This window comes from Gobio gobio (assembly GCF_949357685.1).
Source record: "Gobio gobio genome assembly, chromosome: 3".
NCBI classification, from domain to species: domain Eukaryota; kingdom Metazoa; phylum Chordata; class Actinopteri; order Cypriniformes; family Gobionidae; genus Gobio; species Gobio gobio.
Genome location: NC_137099.1, coordinates 46,523,006 through 46,542,580, shown reverse-complemented (window position 1 = coordinate 46,542,580; position 19,575 = coordinate 46,523,006). Strand labels below are relative to the sequence as shown.

Sequence of the window (19,575 nt, the reverse complement as noted above, 5' to 3'; positions counted from 1 at the left end):
CACAGTCAAAGAGCTTTTTGTCAGGTGTGATGGAAGTGGAACAATTAGCCTGTCATTGCACAAATACACATCATTGGTTGAGCCAATGTTAGACCACTCAAACGCTGTGGTGTTTACACATAGTGGATCAGAATGGTTTACTTGCACTATGGGGAATATTCCAGAAAGCAGGGTTATGTGACTTGGCAAGTTTACTCAGAGTAAGCCGATAACCTCAAGTATTGTCTTATCTACTGGGTGTCTTATTGTGTGCTTTTTGAGGGCTAATTTAACTGTAACGTAATAATATGTATTGTACATAAATGGTATAATGCACAAGAAGGGTAAGTGGAAATATTACAAATGGGTCGTTGCCTTACCTCCAAGGCAAGCCACACTGGCAGACTTTTTGGCCCCAGTAAATACATTTACTGTTGTGTTTCCACAGTTCTCTCCTCATCTTAATAAATTGAACAGTTTGCTCCTCGCTCCCTAAAACAAAACAAAATATTAGAGTTTTGCCTCAGACCTCCTACCAAATGAAGCCGCACAGTGGTATTATTTTTTGTTTATGTTTAAGTTTTTTTTTAAAGACTGGTTTTTAACATTTATTTCACTAACTATTTGAGTAAGTTAAAACACAATATACATTTAAAAGTGTATTCCTCGGCTGCCACAAAAAAATCACCCACCGCTTGCTTTTAAAAACATCCTGTCGTCATTGGCACGCAATGAATCTTGGTATAGGCTAGGCTGCGAAGTATCCACTCCTTCAAAAAGGAAGCATTTGTAGGCCAAATTCGAAGGAACCTTCAAATTCGGACAGCCTTTATCGCGCCACTTTGACACAATTTGTCTTCGAATGGGGATCTTCGAAGGAAGCAACCTCCAAATTGGATTATTACGAAATACATATAGGCTCATTTAAGACTTCTGGTAATGTCATTGAAAATGACATTACCAGAAAATGACATTAGAAAGCTGTTCCTCATTGAAAGCTATCCTCATTGATTCAATAAAGCCGATTACTGAGTGATTAAACTGACTGAACTTTTCTTTATGTTTCATATGGGACACATAATGATGGCAGTTGATTGGCCATTGCGCCGGTCAAGGCTAGAATGAGGTGCCTAATCCCAATGTTATTCCTCAGCAAGTGGAATCTTTGTATGTTGCTGTTGCTTTTTTTCTTCTCCATTTTTGTAAATATACAGGCATGGAAATCCTTAAGGGTTTTGTCAGAGCAGGCAGCATCTTCTCACACACAATAACAATTTTTCCTCTTTTTGTATCCACAGGTGTGTGCTGCGACAGAAGCAAAACCACACATTGCCAGAAGCCGAAATTGCTGTCAACACGCCCAGTATTGCATCACTAGATGCACTATTGCAGCCGCCCCACCACTCCTGTGCCTCCTACAAAATCAAATTGAATTAATTCATCTTTTATGGAGTCCACCAAAATACGAAAGGTAATTTCATTAAACTTAAGATTTTGGCAAAGCTCCTTGTTTTAGTTTCAGCAGTACAACAGCTTTTCCTATAATTCTCTCTGTTTATTTTACTCCCTTTGTTTTAAACCTATCATCCCTCTTCTTGATTTGCTATTTGAAGACTGATAAAGGACTCAGTGGAAGGCTGGTAGAGCAGGGTGATGATGCAACAATCCCATAGTATGGCTCCGCCGTTTTCATGTCTAACTGGCCCACATGGTGTCTTTAAACTTGTGTACTCAACAGATGGGCAGGGTATTGGGACCCTCAGTGCATGGTCATTTCTGCTAACAGTATATTGCCAGTAAAAAACAAGTTACATACATGATTAAACTAGTGAAATGTTGTTTGACTAGAATAGAGTTGAAAAGGTTTAATTTGTAATGTTATAATGCATGAACATGAACTAACAAAGAACAATATTTTTAGAGCATTTCTTATTCGTGTTTAATCTTAATTTCTACTGTACATACATAAAGGGCCCTATCTTGCACCCAGCGCAATTGACTTTGTACACCGACGCATGTCATTCCTATTTTGCACCTGCGCAAAGCGCGCTTTTCCCTCCACAGAAGCACGTCGCTAAACTAGTGAATGAACTTGCGCTCCCTGGGTGGTTCAGCACAAAAAAGGAGGCGTGTTCCGGCGCAAACAATCCTTGGTGCTATTTTGCTGTTCCATTAAACAATTGCGCCACTGACCAGAAAAAACCTAGTCTAAAGTCAGTGGCGCGTTGCTCGTTGTTCATTCTGCTATTTTAAGGGCGCATGCTTGACCATAATGTATAGCGTGCACAACGCGCATACACTTTGCTCATGTAATCTACACAGATGCAACAGTTATTTTTGCAAATCATAAATTGTTACACTAAAAAAATATTAACACATGAGATGACGGAAATCATTGTGGTGTGCCACGAAGATGTGAAAAAATAGGCATAAATCTAGCTTACAAATGATTCAGGCTAATTGTAATAATTAAGGATAAGACCTGTTTGCCCAATAGTGGCAAGACATATATGTATATAAGGACATCTGACAAATTGGTTTGTCCGTCAAGAACCAGGAAAAAAAATCGACTGAAAAAACTGAAAGACTGAAAAAAAAAAAGACTGTGAAATCACCTTTACCATAATGTACAACATTACAACTTCACTTCTCTGTCTTTCACTGCTCTTACAAGAACATCAGTTTCCTCGGCTGTGAACCGCTCTGGCGTGCGCCTGGTAAATACGCCATAATAATAGCAATCCATAATGGAACTTGCGCACCTGCTTTTAAAGGGAATGTTGGATGACGCTCGGATTGGTTTATTCACGTTACGCCCAAACCACACCTATGAATAATGAAGCTACTTCAGACCAACCCATTTTAGATTTGCGCCGGGCGCAAGAGCCATTTATCCCGCCGGGAAAATAGCAACAGCGCCGAGACCCGCCCACAAAGTTACTTGCGCTTCGCGCTTTGACGTTAAAATAGGGCCCACAGTCTCTTATGCTCACCAATGCTGCAAAAATAGTGTAAAAACAGTAATATCTTGACATTTTTTAGCAGCCATTAGTCTTAAATAATATATATACATATATATATACTTTTTCACGTACAGATGACAACGTTGTAAAAATTATCCCCGTTCACACGAATCCACGAAAACGACTAAAATCGTATTATTCATGCCAGACCAGTATTTGGTACTTTGTAAAGAAACACTATGCGCATATAGACTGAACATATACGCATGCGCATGATGTTACCGTTTTCACAAATTTTTGTTTTTGTTGTTTACATCGTGACTATGACTGAATAGGTTTTTCAGCAAAAACCTGCTCTTTGAAACCCGTTTTCAAAGCTTACGTTTTCAGGACCCCAAAACACTGCTGTCGTGTAAATGATCAGCCAAAACGCATATACGTTTACATCAAATTAATGTGTAAATGAAAGTAAAAGTAAATTAATAAAACTATAAATCTTAAGCTTTTAAACTGTATAGTGTATTCAAATTTTTTTAACATTTCAAGTTAAATCAACATGTATCTAATGAACCATGAGCAAACAGGGATTTAAACTGAACAAGGGTATATTTATAAATTAACCTAGATAAAAAAAAAATGCTGTAAAAACATGCTTAGTTCATCCTAAAGCCTTAACTAATGTTAATGACTCGATTCTTATTGTTTTTCCCCAGAATGCATGTTAAAAGCAAGAAACTTGTTTTTTGAGCATAGAGCTTAAACCAATTGCTAACTGCAATTGTAAATAAAAAAATTAACATAATTATATGGAATTATCTTTACATTATGGCCAACAAATAAGCAAATGTACATACTGACCAAACAAACACAATCAGGTTTTGCTCGGATCGTTGTCTTCTCAATAGATGATTTGTTCCAGATGAAGAGAGTGGAAAGCAGCAGATGGTGAGGTCTGAGAGGGGTTGGGCAAGACTAAGACTCTCCCTCAGACGGCCATAATCCCCCCCAAAAAGCCCTGGATGCTGCCCACTAACATCCAAACTATTAGACAGTCTGAGCTGGGCTGCTGTCATACAGACAGTGGTGTGTGACCACATATTTTACCATTGTACTAGGACAGAAGGTAAAGGGTAATTGTGCAGGAGCTTTATATTATTTATTACTAATGTGCTGACCTCCATCGGTTAATTTTCACTGACTTCAGCAACCATTTTTACGTTTATTGCGTCCCACGGGGTGACTTAATTTTGACTGGAACTCAAGTTTAATCCTGTTTCCAATGCAATGCACAACCTTAGATCTTTGTAATTGCCTACTCTGGGCTGTGCTATTTGTCTTGGAATTCAGCAGACGTACAGTGCTCAAGTGGAAGCCTCTGTAGTATTGATGAGCATGTGTCTGTAAACATAATCTGAAATGTGATGCAACTGAAGCAGAACATTACTCCCGACCTTCAGATTTTGTGGTGAAGTAGTTACTTAGTCATTTAGAAGTGCAAATGTACTGTGCATTAATTCTAATGAGCAAAACAGGATAGCTGAAGGGCAACTGTTGATTTGCATCAGTCAAGCTGCTGTGATCAGAGGTTAGGTAGTGTGCAGAACTCCATGTGGCATGCTGCTAGTTACTACTTGAAACATTATATGAATACGTTAAGGTGATGATACAGTGGGAAACTTTTTGAGCAATGTTGCTGGGCAATGTTGCCATCAATGGGCAACCAGGTAAGACACAGGGCCCACGACTGATCTAAAGTATCCAGATAGTAATTTGTTGGCCATTCTTAATGGGAAAGTGCCAAAGCAACATTGCTCAAACAAGTTGTCCTGTGTATCATCACCGAGTCTGTTTTTAAAGGTTTAGGTGATCTGGAATGCTTTGAGAACCCCAAAAATAGCTGAACAGGGTTTGAAACATTCATTGAATTTAATTTGACTAAAAATAAAAATGTGGTCATCATTTACTCACCTTCATATCATTCCAAACCTGTATGACCAACTTTTATTCTGTAGGATTAAAAAAGAAGAGAAATTTCCCCTCCAGTGAGTTTTTAACTCGAGAATCGTTCTATGTCTATAACCAAGTCAATGGAAGGAACCTACAGAGGTAGCGATGATCGAGGATTATGATGAGAAAAATATGCGATGGGAGGGAAAATTATATGTTAATGCTTTTTCATTCTCTCACAAAAGTTTTGCATTCCCCCAAGAAAGTTGGTGAACGTGATTTCACCAAGTACAACTTGTTCCTCGATTAAGATCTTTGTTGATCCTAGAACAACATTCCAATCAACCAATCAGATTTGAGGGACGCATTTACAGTTCATGTCAGGTTTATGCTTACAACAAGGGTTTGGTGCTTCTACATCAGTGTTATTAACGTGTTATTTGCCTCTGGTTTTAGGGGTAAGTTGGGTTTAGGGGTGTAGGGATAAGGTTAGGACTACATTTTTTGACATGTTGTTCCAGGATCAACAAAATAAGTTGACTCAGGAACGTTGTACTTGGCAAAATCACAGTGACCAAGAAAGTTTGCGTTCGCCCGCAAAACTTTGAGTTCTTTGCAAGCAAATGCAAAGATTATTGGGTGGGAATGCAAAATGTTTGTATGAGAATGCAAAAGCATTAACATGTACACTATATTACATGCACATGAACTTTAATGACATCCCATTCTTAATCCGTAGGGTTTAATATGGTGCTGGCCCACCTTTTGCATAACAGCTTCAACTCTTCTGGGATGGCACTCCACAAGGTTTCGGAGTGTGTTTATGGGAATTTTTTATCCTTCTTCTAGAAGCGTATTTGTGAGTTCAGGCACTGATGTTGGACGAGAAGGCCTGGCTCGCAGACTCCGCTCTAATTCATCCCAAAGGTGTTCTATCAGGTTGAGGTCAGGACTCTGTGCAGGCCAGTCAAGTTCCTCCACACCAAACTCGCTCATCCATGTCTTTATGGACCTTGCTTTGTGCACTGGTGCGCAGTCATGTTGGAACAGGAAGGGGCCATCCCCAAACTGTTCCCACAAAGTTGGGGGAATGAAATTGTCCAAAATGTCTTGGTATGCTGAGACATTAAGAGTTCCTTTCACTGGAACTAAGGGGCCAAGCCCAACCCCTGAAAAACCACCCCACACCATAATCCCCCTCCACCAAACTTTACACTTGGCACAATGCAGTCAGGCAAGTACCGTTCTCCTGGCAACCCCCAGAGTTTATGTCTCACAATTCCAATTAAAAAAAGAGTAAAAAAAGTGAGATTTGTGAGATATAAGCTTACAATTGAGTCCTGCAATTATTTTTATTTTTTTTTCAGAATTGTGAGTTATTATCCTGCAATTTAGATAATCTACTTTGAGTGTAACTAAATGAGCCAATGCACTGTATCCACCTGTTTAGATCTGCTATGGGATAATTCATGTTTGTACAGCAGCAGCATGTCTTACTTGCTCACAGCAGCGTGTCGTGTATGTACTGGCAGTAGCAAGTCCCGTACTTGCTCTGCAGCAGCGTAGCAGAGCAGATCTATTCCGCCAAGACCAAAAAGATCAACATTGTCATACCCATTACCATGCCAAACACTCCGAGAGATGTCATGACAGAAATATAAATTCATGATTGCGATCATTTAATCATGATTTTTAGAATTGATTTAACCTTACAAAATGTCTGTCTTTTCCAACAGACAGAAGGTGTTCCTGCTGTACAGGTATACTCGCTTACAGCTTTATGAATATGTAAACCTCTTACTTATTCAGCACATTTATTATGCATACTGCCAATCTCTGGTAGAGGTAGAAGAGTGTGTATCAGCAAAACACTAGTAAAGCTGTATAGAGGCTTAACATCAGACCAGTTCTCTGACATATAAATAAATAAATAAATAAATAAATAAATAAATAAATAAATAAATAAATAAATAAATAAATAAATAAATAAATAAATAAATAAATAAATAAATAAATAAATAAATAAATAAATAAATAAATAAATAAATGAATAAATAAATAAATAATCAGAATTGTGAGAATCTGTGAAATCACATTAAAAAATATGTGGACTAATTTATATAATCAGATTACAATACTGCTTTTACTCTATGAAGCTGTTTGTCGAGAGCTGGTCAGGATTTGTGTGGCATTGTTATGAATATATTGTCCCTGTGGTCCTGACAGCCTTCTGATGTTTAACTGGCACAGCAAGACACAGCATGGCGAACATACGCCTGAAAGAACAATGATGTCCACAACCCTGGGTTCACTGGGGATAGAGAGTGGCCTATATTCAAACAATGTATAGAAATAGTTCTTCCAGAAATGAAAATTATGTAATTTACTCATTTCCATGTTCTGTATTGGTTTTTATATATGGGCAAACAATTTTTTGTTCAGAATCTTTACTCAGCTCTTTTCTATGCAACAGCAGTTACTAGAGCAATAAAACAACTTTGAGTGATCACATCTATATCTATATCTATATCTTTTTTCTTTTTTTTTTTAAACCAAACGTGGTCTTTCAGTGGAAGATTATTAGTAGGCTAGTGAAAGACACATGTTGTGTTTTTGATGTATTTTGTAAAATGGTAGAAATGATTTAATATTGACATACAGTACCCTATCATGTCAGCAGTAAAATGTAATAGCCTAATAAAAAAATCTATTGATATTATCCAAGATTGGCGTTTGTAAGATGTGATTTCCATAAACAAAGTAGGCCTGTTTCCTCAAAAGCGAATACAATACACAATCCCAAACAGTGCAAAACTCACAATAAGCATACATCACTGAGCACGCGCTCCATCCTCCAGCTGAGCATCACTATTTAACAAAGATGCGCAGCACCATCTTCGCCCCGCCTATCCCAGGCTGCGCTCTTTCTCGCCGCGTTCACAGCGCAGGCGCATGAGAGCCTCCGCGCGGCTCACTATTTAGCAAGGAGGGAGCGCGCATACTCAGCACCTGTCGTGTTTGTGGCTGGGGATTCAGTGGGAGGGGTCATTATTTGGCAGGGAGCGGCAGAGAGACGAGCATTTCCTAGATACCCACAGCAACGCGTGGATTCATTCTGCTTCCATCACTTCAGAGGCTAGCCGGCGGATTTTTTAGGGGTTGTTTCAACTTACTGGCCAGGTTTGGAAAGCCGTCCATTTGGAAATAACTCAAACAATCGTATTTCCTCGGAAGTGTTTTGTTCCTGCACCGGGGCTGTCATCGCTGAAGGTAAGATCAATGGAAGCCACTTTGGAACAAGAACCGTTATTAGATGTGTCAGAAAGGCGAGGCTTTTAGCCTTATTGCGCTGATTGTCAGAAGTCAAATAGGGGAGAAAAATCAGATGTCAAATGAAAGATATATAGGTAAATTCCCTGAATTCCCCGATTGTCTATGCATCCCTCCGCTGTATAAATACAGTGATCCAGCACCGATGTGATGGCCAGTGCCTCCCATCTGCAGCCTGCTAGCATACTGGCTAACCAGCCCAAATTATGTTAAATAATGGTTTTCTTTTAACAGAATAATAGCAGAATATTGTCCGCATGATGACAGGCGTTGTTTTGCATACGCATGGTGTATTGCAATAATATAAAAGCAGTGGTTCGCGGTCTGGAGACACCTTCTCCTCTTTGCCGGAGCGCCTCCCGTCTTAGTGTCCCGTTATTCTTTGTCTGCAATTACTAGTGTGCTCAATTTTACATTTAAATGATAGGTTGGAGAGGCTTTTGGGGTCTGAACGTTTATAAGAAGTAAATAATAAAGTTTTGTAAAAACATACAACTTTGGGCTTATGACATTGAGATATTTTGCCGGTTCTTGCTGGATAAAAGCCCAGTGTTGGAAAATTAACTTTTTATTTATTATAGAATGATATTTGCGCACTGGAATCGATTTTCAGGGGATTTTCATTTTTACCTTTTATGAGGATTTTTTACGAAAAGAAAAAAAAAAGAAAAGAAAAGAAAAAACAGTAGGCTCACGGCGTGTCATCAATTTATGTTATGTCAAATGGGCTACTCCAATTTCAGGGTGCGAGCGGTGGTCTGGGTGTTTGTGGGTGTTACCCCGCTTATTTAACATCGTTCCTCAATATAGCCAAACTATATTATATATATATATATATATATATATATATATATATATATATATATATATATATATATATATATATATATATATATATATATATATATATATATATATATATATATATATCACCTATAAATATAGGTTTTAACATGATATGCATTTTCATTAGTGATGAGAAAAGTGTTTACATATAAAAGTGCATATTTTCATTTGTTGCCAAATCGTCTTAATGGACAGAAGTCGCGTTGACCAAACCATAACAACAGTTAATCACGTGCTTTTCGTTGCGTTTTGGGCAGTGTCAGTGTCGATGCATGACAATTACTATCATAGGGATCACTTTATTATAGACATATCACTATACACTTTTTATTATTATTATTATTATTTTAAAGTAGGCCCAGCGTATTTGGTTTTTAGTAAAAAAGAAAAAAGAAAAAAGAAAACATTTAGCTAACTGTGCAGGTGGTGTAAATGACAATCAATAGAAAGGCTGGTAAGTTATCTTTCTTTATTTTTTAAAATGTAATTTTAAAAGAAGGCATTTCTTTAAAGTAGTCGACTCACTGAAAGTCATTGTATAATTCACACGCTGTATTGCAATTCGCTGACCTGAATCAGTTAGGCCAACTTAAAAACGTAAACATATTACTACATTTTATCAAATGTAACAAATGTTACCTAAAAAAGAGGAATTTGCATGGTACGTTTTATCACTTTTTGGAGGCATTATTGCTTTGAGCCCTGTTTAATTTCAGGCCCTAACCTAAAAGTAAACTGTTACGTGTAAAATTGTTAATATCATGCAATAATGCGTGTCTTATCTAAGCTATATGTGATGGCACTAAAAATTAGCATGTGCATATAGTGATTTTGTATTACAGTTTATTAATTATGGGTTTATTTACGTAGTATGGACAAGTAATGGATGTTTCCAGTTACTTGCTGAAATCTTAACTGATAGCTCAATGAAACAAACTGTATTCTATCTCTCTCTATCTATCTATCTATCTATCTATCTATCTATCTATCTATCTATCTATCTATCTATCTATCTATCTATCTATCTATCTATCTATCTATCTATCTATCTATCTATCATACAGTTTTCTCAAATGTTACCAGTTAAATGGGTTTAACATCCTTTGTGTGTTGCAAGTTGCATACTACTAATCTTACACAAAGGTACATGATTGCGTTTGTAAGAGTACTTGTAAACATGAAATTCCTCTGTCAAAGTGTAAAAAATTTCCTCACAGTCAGTGCCACATTTTAACACTATATATTGTTGACGACACCACAAACTTCAATGTTCCTATTCTAATCAGTGAAGCTGATTACTATTTAGACGGCTTCCTTGATCATAATGACAGTTTTTATTTGCTCACTTGCAGTGTAGATGTAACTTTCCATGCCGTAACAGTAGCCGTAAGCAGAAACCAAATGGGTGTGAAAGGGCAACAGTGAGGCTGCAAATAGAAGTCGAGCGTTTGATTGACAGGGAGGTGTGCAGCACTATTACAGTCTTCACCATCATGTCAGGGGGTTTTCTCAGCACTGTGAGTCAACCTATTAGCCAAAGTGTGCTTTTAAAGGGTCACATGGTTTCTGTTTTCATGTCATTTGACATTGATATATTAAATAATTTTAAATGCACAGCATTTATCATGTTTCATATACAGTAGCCCATTGGAAGCAATTTCCTGAATTCACACTAAAACAAAAAAATTCTAATTCTTTAGCTGTTATTATTCTCAAATGGACTGGCATTGCACAGAAATAATGTGCTTTGTAGTGAGTACTAGGAGAGCAAATTTTGCCCTGTGTCAGCTCTTTGGGACGCCCTGTGTGCGTGATCTCAGTGAATCCGGTCGTTATGGTGTCTCCAGGCTGAGGCGAGGGGCTCTGTTTGCAAGACAAACAAGCAGTAATAAAGCACCCAGCTAGACGGTGAGACTTTCCAATGTGAAGGCATGTTCGTTGCACTGAATGATAGGAAAAATCCTAGTATGCATTGCTCAGACTATTGATTTTAAAGAGTGCGAACATCTGATCAGATCTTGTCTTCTTGTGAAACCACGCGATTACTTGTACGTCTGTATACATCCATCCATTCATCTGCAGTATGTAAATCAGTGGTCCTAAAAAAGTATGGTTGAGCATTAGATTTTTTTGAAGAAACTAACAAACCAATTGTCAATTTGTTTTGTTAAATAAATGGCACAATCATACTTTAAGCATTTCACACAAAATAAGTTTGTTGGATTTTAAATAAATCATCTAGGTATGTTGTTCAAAACACATTTTTAAGTAATTCACAACAGTAGATGTTTCTTGTACACAATCAGAATATTAGAATAGTTTATTAAGGATCATGTGACACTGAAGGCTAGAGTAGTGATGCAATACATTACATTTTAAAATATATTAAAATTAAAACAGTTCTTTTAAAATGTAATAATAATCAAGCATAGTGTTAGCTCTGGCAGGTCATGTTAGTCAAGCTGGCATCAGCTGACTGTCAGCTGATATAGCCTATGTCTACGTATAGGAATACGATGTCTATCACAGCATACATATAGAAGTACCTTCAGTATTATCAGCAGCTGTAGTGTTTCTCCGGAGCTAGTTATCTTCCTCCATCCCCAGCTCCTCCTCTCACCAGTCAGGGTTTGGAATTCTGATTCCCCTTGAATGCAGACTAAATTCCCAAATTATGTTGTACATTAATTATCGACATTAATGATATCTGAAATACATTATGTTGGTTCTGTTCTGTTTACCCTAAGGGGGTTATTGCTACTCTCCCTGCTCTTATCCATGCTAGGCTACATCGATGGGCAGGGAGTTCTTGCCCAGAACAGAAATATACAGTCAATACAAACTATATGCTAATTATCAATAATCTTTGACGATAGTGGTCCTGATTGAATTTCACAATATAACTGCATTTTTTTATCATTCAGCCTTAGTGAGCATGTGATAATTCTTTCATAAACATTACAATTCTTACCAAATTTACTAAAGATTTACCAAACAGAGCAAATTAGTGTGAAAATGCAATTCCAAAAAAGCACAGATGGATTTGGAAAGTTCTGCTCGTGTTCTACTGATTAAAGAACACAGACGCAGCCGGATCATTTCCATTATGACCAACACAATCTACCAAGAGCAGCGCAAATTAGCGTCTGGTTTAAGACATGCTTGTTTTGGGCGGTAAATAATGGCACAATACCAGTAAATTGACTTGCGCAAACCTTAATAAATCACCTTGCATGGTTCATTTAAATATTGTCCTCCCATAAATTTTGCGCCTGAAAGGGAAACTCCTACAAATGCATATACAATAATGTCAGCCGCTAAAATAACCCTGTTCACGCCTTTTCAGAGCTAATTTTTCACTGCGTGACTTTAGTAAATTCTGACAGTAGTTTTGCAACTGATGCAAGCTGCTAGTTAATATGGCCCTAAGGGTCCAAATACCTTTTGGGGGGACTGACAGTATATGTTCTCCACACATTTTCAGGAGAAAAAGCTTTCCAGTCCTGTTTGTGTGTGTGTGTGTGTGTGTGTGTGTGTGTGTGTGTGTGTGTGTGTGTGTGTGTGTGTGTGTGTGTGTGTGTGTGTGTGTGTGTGTGTGTGTGTGTGTGTGTGTGTGTGTGTGTGTGTGTGTGTGTGTGTGTGTGTGTGTGTGTGTGTGTGTGTGTGTGTGTGTGTGTGTGTGTGTGTGTGTGTGTGTGTGTGTGTGTGTGTGTGTGTGTGTGTTTTAAACAGATTTGATAGAGTAAACATTTGTTTAGATTTAATCATCAGCATTTCTTTGCAGTTTCAGAATAATTCATTAAGTTAATTGCTTTTCCGTTTGTGAATCTGCTTATAAATGTGCCCATAAAGTGGTTTTCAGACTGACACAAGCCTTTAAATAAAGAGGTAAAATTACCTTTGAAACTTTCATTATCACAGTTAAAAGTATGAGTGCTTTTCCAATGATGCATAAATGATGACTGAAAGAACAAGTGCAGCTGTGAAGTTCAAGATGCATAAAGTATAATGTTGTAATGAGGCTTATTTTTTTGTGATCTAAGGATATCTTTTTATTTATTGAAGAGGAATTTTAGTTGGGGCATATGCCACGGACCATATGTAAATTTCATGAATACTCCCACTTATTCTTTGCTGACATGCTGAACCCATGAGCTTATGCATTGTTATCTGGCTAATGTGACTAATGTGGAAAGACTTGAAAAACCCATTTACATCAATGTTAATGTGCCTACTGTAAGTATATTTTCAGAGGTCTACTGGGATAAAGCTTGTGTTCATGGAAGTTCGTCATCAGGTTCCATGTAGAAGTTATTCTTTGTACTGATCTTGATTAGTTTCTCATTATTTCATAAAAGAGGAAGCATTAAACTGATGTCAGGTTACGCAAATCCTAATTGTGCAGAGTTAGAGACATATTTTGTTGATCCTGGAACAACATATCTATGGAGTCAGAATAGACTCATTAATAATTCACGCAAAAAACAAGATGCACACATGTGTAACCAATTTCACATGCATGAAACCAAATTCACGTGCACAAAAAACAATTCACGTGCGCAAAATAAAATTATATATTCATAAAATACATTTCACAAATGCAAAACACAATTCGTAGATTTACAACTGTGCACAAAAACTTTTGAATGTTTAAAATGTACACATTCATCCTGTAATGCGAATGTGCAAATCGTCATTCACGTGTGTGAATTGCCTTGGATGTGTGTGTGTGTTTTTGAGACTTTCCTGGCAGCGCAATCCTCCCTACACAGAGGAGTCGTACTCTTTAGCCAATCAGATTTAAGCTCATCAATCGGCCAATCATAACCGCGTGAGGGCGGGCCCACCTGAATGTTATGTCATCAGCGTTCGACCGCAGTTAGAGATCATGGCTAAGCAGCAGAGGTATGTATGTGAAGTTTGATCGGTTCATTTCTGTGTTTACTGAAACTAAGAACTTAGCAGTTAAGAAACTATCACTTCAACTGATCTCTGTGTGAAAATAAACATTTATTAGTATTGATGGATTCTTATGTTTACTTCATAAAGAATTCTGCATATGCACACCATACAAATGTAGGATTTTAGATTCATAAACTCCATAGAAAGCATAACAATGGTTTGAATGATGAGAGAAAGTGTATATAAATAGACGAATTAGATAAATAGATATTTTTCACGTGGTCTTTTATTTAACTATTATTTAATTAGGAAAGAGCAGTCACAACAGTGTGTTTGTACCTGCATGTCATGTCCACCACACATTCAACTGATAATAATTAATGTAATGAAGTGCATACATTGGAGACCATTTATATTTAATATATGCTTTGTTTTAACTTTAAGCTGCACATATATGCAGTTTTATTGTTTCAGATTTCCCAGACAGATGATGTATGAAGTTGCAGAGACCAGTACCGTTACCTTACCATTCCTACTGTAATTCTTTCAAAACACTCATGTTGCATCCCTTCATTTTGACTGTTGTTTCAACAAGAGGCTGAAAGTCATGCATTGTTACTGTATTAATGTACACACTCAAGGAATAAAGCCCTGCTATGCATTATTAAATGTTCTTGTTTTATGTCAGAATTAAAAGATTCAAAGAGATTTGCTACAGTTGATGTATACGGTTTATTAATTTGAAAGTTTCTGAATCCTTTGGGAATAAAACCTATATGAAATGACTTGGCCATGATTAAAGAGAGTTCACCCAAAACATTTTTTTTTTTCATTTACTCACCCTCAAGTTGTTCCAAACCTATATGAATTTCTGTTCTGCTGAACACAAGGGAAGATATTTGTAAGAATGTTTGTAACAAAGCACATCTCTGCAGCCATTGACTAACATAGCAGGGAGAAAAATACTATGTTAGTCAATGGCTGCAGAGATTTGCTTTGTTACATTCTTCTAAATAACTTCCTTTGTGTTCAGCAGAACAAACAAAACTCAGTACAGGTTTGGAACAACTTGAGGGTGAGTAAATGATGAAGAAGCACAACATGTAGTACAGAGCAATATAATATATATATATATAAAACATTGTATATAAATATATTCTGTAGTTGTGAGATTGGCTGATTAACAGTTTGAAGCTGGGTTAGTTCTTCAGTCACGGGGCACTGGAAACACAATGTCATTGCATGGCTGGTCAGGGATGTTGGTAGTGTTCCAGTAAGTGTCTTCTTTTCTTTTAAAGTAGATAAATGTTTATCACCAAATGATACATTTAAGTGCAATACATCAGGTGAAAGTTAACAAATGAAATGTGTTCAATCTAGCCGCCACTAGCCCTTTCTCTGTCAGAACACATCAGATTTTGGTTTGATATTTAAAGCAGTCAGCACGCAGTACAAGAGCTGCAGACAGAGGAAGAGCAGGAAGCAGGACATGAAGTGATGGTAATATAATTGAATATAGTGTACGGAGTAATCTTAGTAGTATGATGTTAATTGCATCTTTGTCTGATCAGCATAAAAACGCTTTTTTGCCAGGCAAAGTAAAATGAATGCTTCACAACATTGTCCTGTGACATTAAAAATCTTGAGATGACAATACAGCACAGAACATGTAAGTACATGTGTACTGAATAGATTAAGACATTAATACAAATTATAAACAAATTATAAAAGAGAATAAGGAAACATGAATTTAGATGTTTGTGACTGCTATCCAGATGTCACGCCAAAGGTGTACAGGAACAATACGTGTAATAACAATTTAACACTGCATACTGTTGCACAAATGGCAAAATATCTTCATCACTAAACAATGAGTGCTCATAAAAAAATTGTACATAGTGAAAAAATATCTTGATGAGGCCAGTGCTAAATGGGAGCTATTGTCCACCCAGATTATTGTTTTACAATCATTTGTGTGATTGTAACTGAGAGAGATGTCTGTCTCTGTACCTGCAGCTAAAATACAAAACAAGCATCCTTTCCTCTTCATATGGGACATCTGATTACCACAGCAGTTGCTTACATCTGTTAATATTGAATAAACTCACTTCAACTGATCTCTAAGTTCTTAGTTTCAGTAAACACAGAAATGAACCGATCAAACTTCACATACATACCTCTGCTGCTTAGCCATGATCTCTAACTGCGGTCGAACGCTGATGACGTAACATTCAGGTGGGCCCGCCCTCACGCGGTTATGATTGGCCGATTGATGAGCTTAAATCTGATTGGCTAAAGAGTACGACTCCTCTGTGTAGGGAGGATTGCGCTGCCAGGAAAGTCTCAAAAACACACACACACATCCAAGGCAATTCACACACGTGAATGACGATTTGCACATTCGCATTACAGGATGAATGTGTACATTTTAAACATTCAAAAGTTTTTGTGCACAGTTGTAAATCTACGAATTGTGTTTTGCATTTGTGAAATGTATTTTATGAATATATAATTTTATTTTGCGCACGTGAATTGTTTTTTGTGCACGTGAATTTGGTTTCATGCATGTGAAATTGGTTACACATGTGTGCATCTTGTTTTTTGCGTGAATTATTAATGAGTCTATTCTGACTCCATACATATCTGTCCAAAAATGTAATCATAACCATATCCCTATACCCCTAAAACGAACCCTACCCATAACTTATTCCTAAAATCAGAGGGAAAAGCACCTAACCCTGGTTGTAAGCCTAAACTTGTCCCTCAAATATGATTGGTTGATTGGAATGTTGTTCCGGGATCAACAAAGATGTAGATCCAGGAACATGTTGTACTTGGTCAATGCAGGTTCTGCATCAGGTGATGGTAACATTGTTCTTGATTTCCATATTCAAACAAATCATTTTGAGCATTGTCATCCAGTGTTGCATTTTTTCTCAACATCCTATCATTTAGATATCAGTATTCCTAGTTTAGATTTATTGATTCTTCTATTTATGATATGATATATGATATTTGCAGAAGTTCTTAATAGAAAAAGTCAGGTTATTTGGCTTTGCTTGCGGCAAAAATGTAGCCACCAACGCATTACATGAGCAGCTTGTGTTGTTGTCAGTTGAGATTGGTCTTCCAAGAGCCATATGGTTGGAGAATTTGAGAAAAGCATGCTGATGGTGGATCAGTGCAAAAGGGCAGCGTCTTACCTGGAGACACAGTTGCTTTTTAAAAGTCTGCATTGCAAGAAGTAATTAGCATTTTCTGAGAGGAAGACTGCGGTATACTGAATGTATTTTTCTGAGATGCTGAGCAAAACGCCACATCTCTGATCTTCTCGTTGGCAAACAGCGGCGCCTTTGAGTTTGGAGACAGTGCGGGCAACTGCCTGCAGCGCTCCAGAAGGATAGAACCAGTGATGCTGCAAAACATAACTTAAGCAACACAAACAATTCACAATTTATAGAGATTGCAAGCAGCGCTAGACACACAAAGCATTTTAGAACTTTTAACTTTTTTGACACATTTGTTTAGCTTTATCTTCTTCAGAAATCAGTTCGTGAATAGAAAAAGTTATTTCTCCAAGCACTTTAAAATTCAAAAATCTGCTGGGTTTTTTTTTTTATCTGACCAGTTTTGTTGTAGCGTCTACCTCCTGAAGATTTTTAAAGGGCACTAGTAAACCTTGTCAATTTTTCTTTTCTGTATGTATGACTGTGATAAGTCAACAGAATCTCTCTGAGAACACATCAGTCCCACTTTATATTAAGTGTTCTATTTTATACTTACATCCAAAAAATAAGTACTTACTGTCTTCATATTCATTGTAGTATTGCAAAACACTTTTTTTCTGCTATTGAGGTGGGATACGGGTAAGGTTAGGAACGGGTTTGGTGGTATGGGTAGTTTTAAGGGTGTGTTAAGGTGTAAGGGAAGTGGGTAACACTTTATTTTACAATATCCTTGTTACATATATTACATGTATTTACCATAGTAATAACAGGAAATGATGCATAATTACATGCAAGTAACCCTCAACCAAACCCTAACCCTATAGTAAGTACATATTGTTAATTAATATTACAAACAGTACTTAAATATATAATTACACTGTAACAATGAAACCTTAAATGAATCTCCCTCTCTTTCCCTCCTCCTTTCTCCTTTTTCATATCTTTAATTTTTGCTGTGTGTTCTTCTTCTGCACTAGATTTGTATGAAAATATGTTTTATTAATATTACATGTTGTGTGTAGACAGAAGAAAAGTTAAGAATTTGTCAACTAAAGTCCTCCATGTATTTGGCGTTGCATATACTATATATTAAGTCACTGTATATTTTTAAACAGACATTTACAGTATATTAACTTTTTTTTCTATATTTGAAGAGTAACTAATAGAACTGATCTTGTTATATTATATGGCTAATTAAAGGCACAATATGTAATTTTCGCAGACTGTCCGCCAAAAAAAACACTCTATAGATAGTTTTTCAAGCACCTTATTATGACCTTTATTTACGTTTTTAAAGTCATGCGCCCTCTAGCTGGCGTAAAAATAATGACAGTGTTGTGTTACGTCTGTCGTTACCAATCAAAATGTCTGTTCATTTAAATGCAATGTGTGGACTTTTTATCACCATTTGTCATATTTCCATTATTTTTTATTAACAACTACACCCACCCCACCCCTAAACCTACCCAGTGATTTATAGTGCATATACACATTATGAGCACATGCGTTCCCTGGGATCGAACCCACGATTGGATGATCACATGATTATATGATGTTGTATTTTGCAATGCTCTATGAGCTACGCAAAACCCAAAATATGACGCAAATAAAAGGAATCAAAGCATTCAAATGAAAGTGTCCTGTTGTCGATAGGGGCGCAACTTTAGTAAACACTCCTATGGGTCGTATTTTATGAATTAAAATGAAAGTGTCCTGTTGTCGATAGGGGTGCAACTTTAGTAAACGCTCCTATGGGTCGTATTTCAGGGAAGTGACAAACAACCTATATAGGCATGTTGATATATTATATATTAAGTCACTGTACATTTTTTTTTAATTCTATATTTAAAGAGTAACTAATAGAACTGATCTTGTTATAGTATATGTCTAATTAAAGGCACAATATGTAATTTTCGGTAGGCATGGTAAAACATGAAAACGAGATTTAAACAATTAGACTAACTGTGTTGAGCAATATAACAATGATTCATTTTCTGTCGATTAATGTATCCAAACAGTTGCTCGTCTGTCTAATAAAACACACAATATATTAAAGCGTCTTTTGTGTTTGCATTGAGAAAATGGAGGGTAACGCGGTTATGATGTCATTGATAAGCGACGCACGGACACGATCCATGTCTTGGTTAGAATTGCTGATTTCTCTAGATTTAAACATTCTTGGAAACATTTGGGATAGTGTAAGCACATAAGTCAACAAAATATATAACATAGTTCTAGTGGTTTTTGGACAAAAAATCTTGCCTTTAATGAATTTGGAAAACATCGTCACCACTGAAAGATGAAACAATGGTGTTGCTTGCTTACATGTTGGTCTGGTACACTGTGGTCATTCATTTCCCGAATTAAGATTAAATGATTAC

General features: G+C 36.8%; 1 protein-coding gene across 1 annotated transcript in view; it reads left to right on the top strand.

Moving 5' to 3' along the window:
- Positions 1-7,828: 7,828 nt before the first annotated feature.
- Positions 7,829-19,575, top strand: part of ctnna2 (catenin (cadherin-associated protein), alpha 2) — a 673,292-nt gene continuing 661,545 nt past the window's right edge. Inside the window, exon 1 of the mRNA XM_079811627.1 lies at positions 7,829-8,159. The gene's annotated coding sequence lies outside the window, so the exon portion shown is untranslated. The remainder of the gene's footprint in view (positions 8,160-19,575) is intronic.